Raw genomic sequence first — 14,946 nt, forward strand, 5'->3', positions numbered from 1 at the left:
ATCTCCTCTTTCAATCTTAAAGTTTAATTAGATAGCTCAAAAGTTAGGAATGATTAGCAGTGCAAGTGTAGCAAGTTGCCCCATGTGAGAGTACATGTTTGAACTTCAATGAACCCTTATTAGTTTTAAGAGCCTATTGTTTTATGAGAAATGCATGCCAAACATTAGCAATAATCTAGTATCTATGCAAATACCTACATCCTTTCTTCGAACTAGAAGCCCCATCTTTGGATGATATGCCCGTTATTATGAAATAAATAGAAAAACCCCTTTGTTAACAAGGTGGAAATAGACCAATTGGGAAACAAAAGACCTGAGTACATATTCACACAAACCTTCAATTCCGGCCCTTGATCAATCATCAGGATTGATAGTTCCTCCCCATAAAAATGCTTTGCCACTAGGTACATCATCTTCCTTGAAAGATTCCACAAAATCTTCATACAAGCTAGCTGCTTCTTCATCTACTCTCTACATTGCAAGAACAAATCATACAAGATAGCTTAACATGGAGATTATATAATCAAGAAAAAAAAATTGTTCATGACTAAATCTCAAAGTTGATGATATGTACTTTTTTCTTAGCCTCCTCTTCTTCTTTATGCTTTTGAAACGGGGTCTTCTTCTAAATCATAGAGAATGAAGTCATCTTCTCATCAAATGGTATCTATTGAAAACATGGCTATTTAAGAACAAGTAGATTTCCACAATCCATGAGATATTTGCAACTTTCCAGTTGTGTAAATATTTTTGCATCAATCTTTTAGATAGCAATGGCTAAAGTCTCTTCACCTCATTTTTGAGCTCCAAATCTAGCCACAAAAACATAATGGAAGGTTTTGTCACATAAGTAAATCTTTGCCTTGCGCACATCAATTAGATGCATCTGCAATATATCATAATCCCATCGCTCCTAATTGTAACAAATGAGGTAAGTTTTCTTGATTTTGGTCCATGGTGAACCATTTTCTATTTTTCCAAAATTGTCCAACTCTAATGACTGGATGGAGTGGAATCTATCATTTTCATGGCATTAGTCATGGTTTGATCTTGTACTCTACAGTAGCTTAGTAATATTTGATATATGCATGAGTAGTGAGATTTATGGATAAGGTAATTCTGCTTTGAGCACTAGAGGCAACTTGTGGTAGGGTGCCTGCATTATCACTTGTCTTCTTGTTGATGGTTGAGGTCATTGTTTTCCATTTGGACCATTGACCTGCTCTTTTTGAAGATGCAACCATAAATTGTGTCCACCTGAAACTGATGAGTTCTATAAAGCTAATCAAACTAGTGTTATAAAGCTAATAAAGCTAATCAATGCAAGGTGAACATTTTAAGCATTTGTCTTCATGCTCACTTGAGCCCATCTAACTATTTTTATGAAATGCAAATTATTGAGATAACTTAGTAATATATTCAAACACACAAAATGCACTATGCACTCATAGACCTTTACTGGAAAGTACTAACACAATATTTGAAGACTTCAAGTTCAAATAAAATTGATAAAGCTAGATTGGAAAATAGGTATAGATGGATGAACATTAGAAATAAAATTCTTTAAGGCTTTAAAAAATAATAATATCTAGGGTTAAAAGATATCACAATTAGTAATTGATAATTAAGTATTCAAATCTCGCTGCCAGACTTGGATCATATGTTTTAGATGATGCCTCAATTTTGAATTTATGAATGGACTCAAATAAAGATTTATAATGAATTGTCTAGGAACTCAAGCCATGAATGACCTAATCATATTCAATAACATTTGTCAATTAGAAATCTTGTGTGTATTCCCTCTCTAAGTTTAAGTACTACAATCTGTAAAAGAATCTCAAGATCTATGCACATTCCATTATCGATGAATTTTTATATTACAAGCATATCTGCAAAATGCATATCCAACCTTTCATGTGTTCTTATGTTAGCATCATGAGATGGATAAGTGGTGAGACCCTTATGCTGAATAGCATCCTATCTTCTTTGTTGCTGATACTTCATCAACACTTATTGTTTTCCCCTTCCTAGGTACTATTGCCACAACCTCCCCTACTTCAAGGGCCCTCTTGCTAATGATTTTGTAGATTTGAGTCAATACATTCTTAAAAGTGGTTTCAATGTTTGTACTCTCTAGGGCTGATGTTTCCATGAAGTAAAGGCCTTCCCTTTTAACAAGTTCCTGACCTTCCTCTGGAGTAACGGCTCTCAAATGGCGCAAGTCTACCTTATTACCAACAAGCATGACCACAATGTTGGAATCACTATGTTCCCTTAGCCCTTTTAGCCAATGTTCCAAATTGTCAAAAGTTGCATGTCGAGTGATGTCATACACAAGCAATGCCCCAACGGTTCCTCAATAGTAGGCACTTGGTATAGCTCTGTATCTACAAACAAGAAAACCTGATTTCATATCCTCTGTACAACTTGATTATTAAAGAAAAAAATATTTACCACATGTCAACATTCTGCTAACTAAGAAAAATAGTCAAAAATGTTGTGGTTGATATTATCTTATAAAAGAATGTGAGTTTTGGAGCCATATGTTTCTAGAAACATTAATGGGTTCTTGGTTTTCTGATGATATTTAGAGGTTTTAAAAGAGACTAGCCGAGATCAAGTCTTGTGAGTGTAAGGGTCCAACACCATAAAAGATGGGGCCAGAATTGTGACCCATTTGAATTCTGTAGAATTACTCATTTGATGGAGTTGGTTCTTAGTCAATTAGGTTCAACCTAAGACTTTTGCTCCCATATGGAATATCTAAAATGAATTTGTCAATGAAAAATCCTCTATACAATACTCAAGATTCTAGAAACTAAAAATGGCATTTCAAGTAAAGAGAGGAGATCATATATACATACTTTCATGCTTGAGACACACAGATAGATCAATAAGAACTAGAAGAGAACTACTTGGGATGAAATCCTCTTGGATAATCTGTATGTGTTGCTTCGGAGTTTGTTAGAACTGTGATATAGATAATTTATAGCAAAGTTAAAGTTTAGTGTCCACACACTCAATCACATAAATATTCATAGAATGTTTTAATTAATGGAATATATATCCATTGAATGTGGCAAAGAAGAAAATCTCTACTTGAAAAGGCTTATAAAATGGGCTAGGCAAACAACCAAACTACCAGTAATTATAAAAAATTCCATCACCTAGCAGGTCAAAAAACAATAGATATTACTTTTGTAATGCTGCCTTAATGCCAAAATAGTGTCCCAAATATTAAAAAATTAAAATCACAGCCCTCACCAGAAACTATTGACAACTGAAAAAATTAGTGAGTTCATGACTCGTATTTAGTAACATAAACATGGGCTAGAAAATGTGCAAGAGGCAAGTATTTGCCTTCTTACATTTACTCAAATTATCACTCACTCCAGAAGGAAAGTAGAGGAGCATGCAAAGGGATCTAAGGGATCTTTGTTAATTTAAATATACAGAGGCACTGCAAAGAAATGCATTTTAGTGAATGCAAGAAATTTCTCTCATGATATCCTTCAATTATAAAGATGAAATGAAAAGTAAAAGACTGCTAAAAGAAGATTTTAGAACAAAATAACAAAGCACAAATGAAACATATGTTTCTAGTTTATTGATTAATGATTTTTTGGCAAATGAAAAAGACAATAGCCAAAATGTCAATATTCTAATAATTTCTATTTTTACATTGTCTTATTCTGATGATGGATCACAAAGTGTGATCTGAAACTTTGATGCTAAAAAAAACTTACACAGTTGAACCCAAAAATAAATTCAATCATTCTTTTAAGTGTCAGACAAAATGGAGAATAGGGTGCTTATAGCTTGTTAAATATGCATTGCATTATATCCTGCAAAAGTCTCGAGACAAAAAATATATACAACCACCACCTTGTTCTTATAATAGAAGAAAAAGATATAATCATATTCACCAAAACCTTGCTATAAAAAGTGTTTACCTGTGGAAACCTCAAAATCCTTGGTACAAAAAGGACAATTGTATAAAGTATAATGAGATGGACGTATTGTAAATAAAAAAGATAAATCGGGTAATGAAAAATTGGATGAAACAAACTGATCAGAAAGCCAATAGAGATATCATTTGATGATTTTATCTATGCAAGCAGGAATGAATAGAGGCAATAGTTCAGCTAAAATTTTTGGCAATTGGAAAATCCAATTCAAAAATCACTTATGTCAGAGTGGTTGGGTTTTGTAGAGCACCATACAACTTATGGTAGTCCTCATTTTGTATTCTATTTGAATGCCGCATGATGTGACAATGCTTTCTTTGTTTGTTAGAGGAACAAGGAAGCTAAGAGTTGATGACACAAACAATAGTAGGTTCGGCTCTTTGACTGCATACCAAGTAATTTCCCCATTTCTCAAGAATTCAAAATTTTAACACCAAAAGAAGAAGTTATAATTACTAGGCTTTACGAACCCTATATATTTGAATGAGCCTTTTTCTCTATCTACCAAATTTAGAGACTATGTCTTTAGCCAAATATTAACTTGTTCTCTTCGTACAGCTGAATTCACATGTCTATATATGATGATGGATTGAACTATATACAAGATTTCTTTCAACTCAACTAAGTGTGGTCCAAAATGTCAACTGAAAAATATACTTGGTTATATCCAATATACGACTTCATTGGCTATGAAGAACTCACACCAGGCACCCTGAGCTGAATTTCTTCGTTGAAATCCCCTATCATGGTTGGAGTAAAAGAAAAATAAATCAACTTAAAATCTAAGATAAGTTTCACATAAAATCAGTCCACAGAAAATAGGAACAATGAAGAGTAATTCCTTCCTCTTTGATTTCTGCCACAATCTAGTTTCCCAATTACGTAACCATATGGACACAAAATAATCATCACCAATCTAATATAATTTAGATGAAGAGCGGAAATACACACGTACCCTTGAATTCAAATATGCAAGATCAAAGGAACTCTGAAATGATATATAATGCAACTCACAAATCTGTAATAGTCTCTTGCTTCTCACCCAACACTCTAGAAATTATAATCAAATAATGCAAACCAGAAATTGCATTCATAGGAAACTATATGGGCTTCAAATACATTTTAGTAATCTGATATAAACTGATTTAAATCTATTTGATACAACTTTGAAACTAAAAAACCCGAAATAATTCACATTTCATGCATCCTGCTAGGAAACAGGTTCACAAATTCTTAATAAAATGAATTTAACAAGACAGAAATCAAATCAGCAACCTGCAAATAATATCACCATGAAATCCCCTAAAACCTTTGAGCCTGATATCTACCCAAGAATAGTCATCACCATCCTTAAACTTAAAGATATCAAATTCCATAACAATGCACTTAGCTGCAAACAATATTTCTTGACTTTCAACCAGCAACAATAATCAATATAAATTTAACTCTTCTGCCTAACTTATCCCCAAATATAATATCCTCCATCCTCAAAATCTGAAATTTATTCATGGTATCCTTCTTCCTCCTTCAAAATTCCATGCCAAGGAAACCATTTTTTATGGATTTTGCTTTGAAATGTTGTCCATTAAAAAGTAAAGATATAAATTTAAAAATTGTTTAACAAAGTAGTTAGCTATAGTTTGTGTTAACTGTATTGAACAACCACTATAATAACTTTTAACCTTAATATTAGTACAATTATTTAGAGATGTGTTTCATTTCATTTGCTTAATGATTGTATCACAAAAGATATAATTTTAAAACACCATTTTATTATATTAAAAATAAAAGAATATAATATTTATAAAGCACAACTTTATGTTAAAATAGGCATATAGAGTTTCTCTATCTATATAGAATGACATGAAGAATTGATATTTCAATAGATGGAGCTCTACCGCTCTCATCACCAACTATTCCATCCTCTACTCCTAAGAAAAAATCTACAAATCCTCCACCCACTCTTCCCTTCCCTGCAACTAAACCTTCTACAACTAAATGTTCTACAAGTCATATGAATATTCGAGTTGCTACTTATGTGGAGTTCCTTTGTCAGGACACTAAGTCATATGAATATTCGGGCTACTACTTATGTGGAGTTCCTTTGCTTGGAAGTGTCCTGTTCGGCCCGAAAAATGGTTCAACCCATGAAAATTTTGGCTAGGAAGTAAATGGAGATTTCTACAGCACGGCAAGGTTGTTTAGCCACCACATAGCTACTTGGAGGGAGCCTAGCCAGCTGCCCCACCAAGGTGCTTCTAGCAGAGACCACCTGGCATGCAGAGGAGGGAGGCCACAGAGCAGTGTTAGATACCACCATCATGAGGAAGGAATTTCAAAGTTTTTTTTATAGAATTTGTATTGCTCGTGCCTTCTCTCACCACCATGTTGCTTGTAGATGACCACCCTAGTTACAAAGGGCACAGGGCATAGAGTTTTTTAACAACAACATGCTACTTCTGTGGCACGCTGTCATTTTCTACCAATAATGGTATCTTCATTCTCAACTTATTTTTATTGTATTTTATGATTGATTCTAGATAATGATGGTAAATAATTTTGATAACGTATAACATATTACCCTTTAAAGTTCCTTGAACTATCAATCTACACTATAGAATTAGTCTGGTGCACATAATTTTGACACAAATGGCACCATAATGAAGATAAAGTCCAAAATAGTGTATTCACATACAAGGAAAGAACAATATTTGCAAGAATAATGAAGTCAAGATCTTAATTGATATGCGGGGTATGTACAGAAATTTGTAAGAAGAGAAGTGAAGCTAATGTTCTAAATTTTACAACATCAGGTAGTAGACCTGTGTATGGTTCTCTTCAAAGCACACTACTAACTACAAAAAATCTCCCATGGTTTAGAAGATGTTCTCTGCGGGATTTGGTGATGTTCTAATGATTCCTAATGGCCATAAATGCTCTCAACAACATAGAATTGTGGCCCCTACTTTTCATGTTGAAAAATGCAAGGTAATTAGTATTATTTGTTGAAATTAATTATTATAGATTCAAATTCAATCTTCCAGATAAGAGAGACACAATTTATCATTGTATTATAGACTTTTACTTCAATTTGAGACCTATTTTACAAAGTGGGTTTTCAATCTTTTGAACCCTTCTTACTAATGAGAACTATTGTTTATAGTTATAGGCCTCTGTTGACATGATGTCCATGCATACAAATCAATTGGTAAAGGCATGGAATGAGATTATAAAAGAAGTTGCATAGAGGCCTTGTGAATTAGAGCTAACTAGTTATATGGGGAGGCTTGAACTGTAGACATTTTTATGAGGGTAGGGTTTGCAATGGACTAAAAGAAAGGGGGAACAAAAATATATGGTGACATCAAGGGATTAGAGGATATAATGAATTAGATTGAATTCACATTTCTATTTTCCCAAAAAAGCTATATCCATATGCCCTCAAATCTGGAGGCCTGGAAGAGGAGAAGAAGATTGGACAAAAACCTAAAGTAGATGATAGAGAAAAGAAAAGAGAGTGTATCATATGGCGATAATCTTCTTGGCTTGATGCTCTCAACAACAGAGAATGTTTCTTTAGATGATAAGAATTTCTATTACAACATAGCAAGTAATTGATGAGTGCAAGGAATTTATCTTTCTATGAGATGATGCACGAAAAAATACCAAATTAAAGAGGCTCAGTTATGTTGCTACCTATTTATATTGGTTTTTAGGTCCTCGAAACAAATACGTGTCTACTCCCTATGATGTTTTCAAAAGCTAGTCGACCTGTCCAGTCCAAAGAGAGGGCACGTTGGGAACAACGTGCTGATCGATTAAGGAAATATACAAACGTTATCATCCTTACCTATTCTCATTTTCTATGTGCTGTAGTCTGGTTTGCTTGTATGTGGTAGTCCCATCCATAGGTTTTTCAGCAATGCCAACCAATGCACGATGTCAAAAAAAACTATATGTTCTGATTGCAGAAGTTATTGAATTGAATAGAACACATAGAGAAGCAAAAACATACCTTTCCAATGTGATGAATGGTGTCTTCAAGAATCACAGAAATGAGTATAAAGACAAAGCATTCAAGAGCCACTACCCAGGTAGGAGTCATTGTCCTGCTACTATTTCTTAGTTTTCCTCTTCTTGCACAATCTTATCTTCTACATGCTTGTGGATTCAATATTTGAACTATTTTTCTTTTGCGATTCTATTTTTAATCAGATAAAATGAATTCATCAACAATCACATATTCTCCAATCAGCTACGAGACACATAACAAGGTGTTAGGTGGAATTGTACAAATGTTCACTTGAAGTATGGGGTCCCATACCAATGGAGAGACTAAGCTCATTTCTTCTGAGAAAGAAAAAGTGGGTTTATTCCACAAGGGAAAGATCTTCATATCTTTCTATTCAAATGGAAAATGTTGGCATATAAATTTGTCTCTTACTTCAACCATGATAGAGGATTTAGATGAAGAAATTCAACTTAGGGTGCTTGGTGTGAGTTCTTCATAGCCAATGAAGTTGTATATTGGATATAACCAAGTATATTTTCCAGTTGACATTTTGGACCACACTTAGTTGAATTGAAAGCAATCTTGTAAACAGTGCAATAAATCATCATATATAGACATATGAATTCAGTCATACCAAGAGAACAAGTTAATATTTGGCCAAATAAATAGTCTCAAAATTTGGTAGATAGAGAAAAGGCTCATTCAAATATATAGGGCTCATAAAGCCTAGTAATTATAACTTCTGCATTTGGTGTCAAAATTTTGAATACTTTAATTGAGTAAGAATAAAAGAAGGAGACTCTTCTTGACTATTTTGATTTTTGAACTTTTTGCACATAAGAACATCTCATGTCATAGCCAAGGAACTTGATTAAGATTTATGATTTATGTTTCAGTTTTTTGTTAGCATATCAACTTTTTATTTATCAAGCTTAATTAAATATGTCATTAATTTGAAACTTTGATACAATATTGATTTACAATAAACTTTATCACTGTTGAAGTTAGAAGTTTAAAATTTGTAATATCAAATATGTCATTCTTATAAGATTTATTATCTTCTTGTTTATGTTTAAATTTTTCCTTCTTTGTTATGCATATAAACATTTAGCATATATTATTATTACAACATATTGCAAATCTAAAACTGAAACAACACATTACATTATTATTACAAACATATTGCAAATCTAAAACTGAAACAACACATTACATCTGCAAACTTCTATAAAATATTAAATTATATTAAAAACAAAATTAACATAGCTAGGTACCCTTCCCTACTTTGGAAAATAGCCTTACCCCTACCTATACATAAGTACCATGACCCTGTGTAACCTTGCATTTTAGTCATTAAGTGTAGAATTTGTTTAGTGACAAAAATAAAGAGAATTTCTTTTTTATTCTCTGGCTAGATTGTTCTAATTTCTTTTTCATAATATACAAGATAATTTTGTTGGTGTTTTATCATGTGTAGGAGGCAGAGCTACTTGTTAACATAAAGGAACACGTTATTGTGCCAGAGCACCAACTATTGACTAATGAAGAGAAAAAGGCACTACTGGAAAGATACACTGTAAAAGAAACACAGGTCTGTATTTTATTAGTATTGGATGTATCCCTAAATTCAATATGTTTTTTGGAACTAGAAATTTAATATCTCAGAGTACATACTATTAATTCTTTTCAGTTGTCAAGGAGATTGGCGTGGCATGTCATAGAAACACAAGACACAATCAGTTATATTGCTTGTATAGTTTAATAGTTGAACTTCATTGTTAATGCCTAAATTTATTTATTTGAGTGTCTAATTTCATGTTGCATATACATAAATAGATGAAGATTGAATTTTCATGGTCTAATTCTATTTTTCAATTAAAAAGAAATTAATGGACATTGGTGATCACATCTAAATCGACTGCCTCTCCACCTTGGAAATGCTTGACTTGAAAAAATGAGCTCTGAATCATTAATGTAATTTGATTTTACAAGTTTGTATAACAATGTCTGAATATGGAAACATTATTATACCTTGGATACACAGCAAGGGTGTATCCTTGCACACAATTGATTGACTACTACGCAGGATCTCCCCAAGGTCACCTATTTGCAGCTTGATCAACACAACATTCGAAATGGTTTGACAATGGTTGTTGTTTCAATGTGTCATCAAGATGTCTTGGGATTTATAAATAATTATTGAAAAAAAACAAAAAAAAAAGTCCAATCTTTAACTTATCCAATACAAAACCTTACACACAAAGTCAACTCCACACAAATCACAATACAAAACAACACAGTCAATCAAAAGCACAAAATTTCAAAGCTAAAAAGCTAGAAACCTACATATGAATGAACTTCATCCACCTCATCCTCCTCAGGAACAACCTCATCTCCAACTCAGAATCCTTTAGCAGCTCAGTGGGCTACACTTCAAAAAGATTACACTCCTTCTCCTCATCAGGATACCTGATAACTACAATAGGATAGATGTAGTGGTGAACACAGTACTCGCTAATGCTACCAAGCCTGCCCTTTAAGTTCCTCCTAGAAGCCCCAAATCCTCGACTCCCCGTTATAACTACACTGAGGCCAAGCCTCTTGACCTCCAAACAAAGATGCTCCTTCATGTCATGATCCTTGAAAATGTGGATCTTAAAAGGAATATGGGCATCCACAAGGGGTTGTGCTAGATTAGTGGCCTTAGTAGATGTGAAATTGTCGAAGTCATCTTCGAGCTTCTGCTACAACTCCTCATATATATTGTTTTCCTTAACAGAGAGATCAATGGAACCCCAATTGACACTGTAAAGGAAACTTGTAGGGCACACATGACTATGTGTTGATATGGTGCCCCAGTTGATGCCAATGTCTACTGCCTTCACACTGCAAAGCCCTTTTACTTTTCTCGCTCAACAAGAACACATTTATCTTCATGCAAAATAGAATTTTTTTTATTTTAACATAATGAAGCCCGTGTTGGTCAAAATTTTGATCGATACAGGCATGGATTTTTAAAAAAGATGTATTTCCTTGCATATTCTGACAAATTTGACTCCATTTGAATAGATGGTGAAAAATTTTGGTCCAAAAATGGGGCCAAATGTACTAGTGATTAGGGGTTAGGATAGGGTTTAGGAAGGCTTTTAGGATTTTAGATATTTTATTAAATGATTTATTCAATAAAATAGAAGTATGGAATTAAATTGAATAGATTTGAGGATTTATTCAATTTAATAGAGGAATAGGGATTTAATTGATAAATAGATTTTAGGTGATCATTTGATTTTATCCATTGGACTATAGTTAATTAAATAAATAATAAATATTTAATCAGTAACGTCCTAGGAGATGACTAAATATGATTACTTAGTGATCTAATCAAATTTAGGTGCTTATATTTTGCCCCTCTTTGACATAGTGTTGGGACAACACTATTTCAAAGAAGTTCAAATATAAGCAATGCAAAGAAGACTTCTTAAAATAAAATGGTTGCCCTAATTTTAAGTAGAAGAGGATAGAATGGATTCTATGATGCCCCCTCAAGAAGGTGGTGGGGAAAGAATACGAGGCCTGATAGCTTCTTGAAAAGTACAAGAATCGAGGTTGGGTGGGAGGACTAAGAGTGGCTAAGAGAGGGGGTTTAAGGAAGCTCATACTCTCACTATGGGAGAATGATCCAAAGGAAAATGGTGTGCACAAGGATAACCAAGGATTAAGAATATTGGTTACAAGGTTAGGGGGAGGGGTGATTGGTTTTTTAAATTGAACCTAGGGAAGTGATTGGGAAGATGATAGGGTTGGGGAGATTATGATTTTAGGATTAAGATTGGGGATGACTAAGATTATGAGTGATGTAGAAGCTAGTATTATGATTGATGCAAGACCTATGATTATGATTGATTTAGGAGATATGATTATGATTGAGATACTATGGGTTTGATAGATTGGCTGGATCATGATTGTAGGATTGATTGGATGGGATGCTTGGATAGGATGGGAGTGTGAAGTAATCCATTAAAGCTTGAGCATGGGGGTGTTCCATAGGGGAGCACCACCATGTAGTTGAGCACTAATTTTCATAGAGGAATATTGGAGATATGCCAAGGTTACTATGAACATCAAGGCTTGTGTACCAATATTACATAGGACTAATGTGAAACAAACACACAAGGATTGCCCCAACATCACACATGAATCACAAAAGAATCAAAGTGGAAATGATACTAGGTAACCCACAAGAAAATGAGATTTCCCAAGTGCATCATGTAACCACAAATGATCACATGTTTGGACTATGCAAGAGTCACATCTGACTAACTCACAAGTAGAAAAAGGAAAAAGAAAAAAAATAAAAAGACTTGATCAAAACCTTACTCTCAAATCGCCCCATTCATAGCACACCATGATATAAAAGATCATGGTGACCTTGAGGAGGGAACAACCCAAATCGCTTGGAAGAGATACTTTTAAGAACCAAATTTGAAATCCTGAAAAGAAAATAAATCAAAAGAAAATGTAAAATCCATAAAAAAGGAACCTTTTGCCAAAGAGATCAGTAAGACTAGATATTGGCAGACCAAGATCATATGAGAGGAAGGATGCATCTTGCAAGGATCTATTAGTAATATTGAGGACTAGGATGAGCTAGGAAATCAAAATAATTTAGGACAATATTTTGATGATAAGGGATCTTGTATGAGGATTTGCTAAAGCACCTAACCAAGAGAACTGCAATGTGAGATCAAGCATGAACTGACATGAAGAGATGAGAGATATGCAATGGTACCAAGAGATTGATAGACACACAAGGAATATATAGTAGGCTAACCTAAGTATTCACAAGGGATTACTATACACAAAGCTCAATATGATAGGATAGCAGTGGGAAAGATAAAGATGAGAAGATAGCACATGAAAGATTTAGGATGAGGAGATTAGCAGATAAAAATATTTGGGATGAGAAGATAGAGGAAAAGCATGGGATAAGGAGATAGAGGGAAACCTCAAGATGAGGAGATAAAGGGTATGAAAAGATCAAGACGAGAAGATAGTTTGTGAAAAGCTTAAAATAGCGGGAGTAAAAAAGCTTAGGATGAGGAGATCGAGGAAAAAGCTTAGGATTAGGAGATAGGGGAAAAAGCTCGAGATTAGGAGATAGGGGAAAAAGATCAAGATTAAGAGATAGGGGATGAAAAACTCAAGGAGTGGGAAGAATGCATCCCAATGATGATGATTTGGGTATGACCAAGGTTTTCTACAAGGGTGGGTAGAAGATTAAGAATGTGATTGGATAAGATAAAATATGGGCAATGGGATGGTGCATTGGATGGTAGATTTTAGGAGCATTAGCATATGAATGAATGACATTGGGGTACATGGGGATAGCCTAGAGCTAGATACCAATGACAAGGGATGTACTAGGTGATGAAAAGATGGAGAGATGTTTTGAGAAGTGCAAGGATAAATGAAAAGAGGATGACTAGTGTTAGGGATGAGAAGATAAAAAATAGGGCTAGAATGGGGGGTGAGGATGGACACAACACGATCTCCAAGGAAAAGAGTGTCCCTAGTTGTAATATGATATTCAAGAGGACTATTTATGAGGGATGTGTTAGGATGGAATATTGGTCAACAAGAGGATAAGGGAGATAGATGGAAGCTAGGATGTGAAAGGCTAATGAGGAAGAGGGTAAGTAGGATAGGTGGATGATGTCAATGGAGGGATTGTATGGATGAAAGAATGGCTAGATAAATAATAGGTGGATACAAAATTTGATGGGAAATGGATGTCAAAGGGATGACCAAAAGCATGTATCTAGTGGTGGACTTTATTTTTATCAAGATCAGAAGGAGGATTGGGGGTGAAATGGATAGGATATGGTTGGTATGGTGCAATGAGATGGGGATGATGGGTGATAAAATGTGCCCCCAAGTGTGCAAAGAATTTGGATGGAGGGATTATGCATGATGCTTTTTTGTCAAGTTTTCATCATGGTACTTGTCCAAGGCACTTGAATTGCCAAGTTTTCACCATTGGATTATTTATTTTTCTTTACTTGATTTTTTAATTTTTAATTTTTGACTCTTTCGATGCATTTTTACTCATAGATGTTGGTAGGATGGATGGAAAAGGAGTGGATTAAATGAGTTGAATGGTGGGTGGGAATTGGTAGATAAGGGATGGGATGACATAAGATTGGTGGGTAAATGGATGAGGAATTTGGAAAGATCATCATTGGCACACACCTTGAGAGGTGATAAAGTAGTGGGAAAGATGGTATTGAATGAGGTTAAGGAGAAAATGGAGGAAGAAAAATATAAGGACTAAAAGTAAAAATGGAAGATGGAGGATGGTAAATTTAGGATAACAAGAATAGGGGGAAAAAGTGGATTGGGGGGATGAAGGATGTATATATGGAGATTTGGATAAAGGATGAATAGATGTCAATTGATATTTTTCTATGAGATGCATTTATTTTATTAGCATCCTAGGTATATACATGATTTTTGACTTTTTGAGCTTGGGCCTTTGTGGTCTCTTGACTTTTTCTTTGATTAGGATTAAATGTTTCACTTTTGAAATATGTATTTTAGAAGGGACATGTTGAAACTTGGATTTTTGTGAATTTTTGGATTTAGAATTTTTTATTTTAGCATCTAATTTTCTTCTATTAGCCATGGGATGGGAACAAGAGTATGGAGGAGATGGAGTGATTGTGGATGGAAAGATAGAGGTTGAAGGTTGGAAGGGATTCAAGGATGAGTGCCTTTGATGATCTAGCTTGTGGATTTGAGGGGATGGAATGATGGATTGGAAGATAGGATATGGATGTATATAATTTCTTAAAATAAATTGAGGGAATGAAGGGTAGGGCCCTAAAACATATGGAAATAGGGAAGGAGTAGGTCCCAAAATAGATGGGGGAGATAAAGGATTCATATTAGGTATTTAAGGACCCAAAA

The 14,946-nt window shown here is 34.2% G+C and overlaps 1 pseudogene; it reads right to left on the reverse strand.

Moving 5' to 3' along the window:
- Positions 1–354: 354 nt before the first annotated feature.
- On the reverse strand, positions 355–11,041 carry LOC149537436 (universal stress protein PHOS32-like; annotated as a pseudogene).
- Between the last annotated feature and the right edge of the window lie 3,905 nt (positions 11,042–14,946).

Source organism: Cupressus sempervirens, chromosome 9 (assembly GCF_028749045.1).
Source record: "Cupressus sempervirens isolate cs-2001-9-10 chromosome 9, ASM2874904v1, whole genome shotgun sequence".
NCBI classification, from domain to species: Eukaryota; Viridiplantae; Streptophyta; class Pinopsida; order Cupressales; family Cupressaceae; genus Cupressus; species Cupressus sempervirens.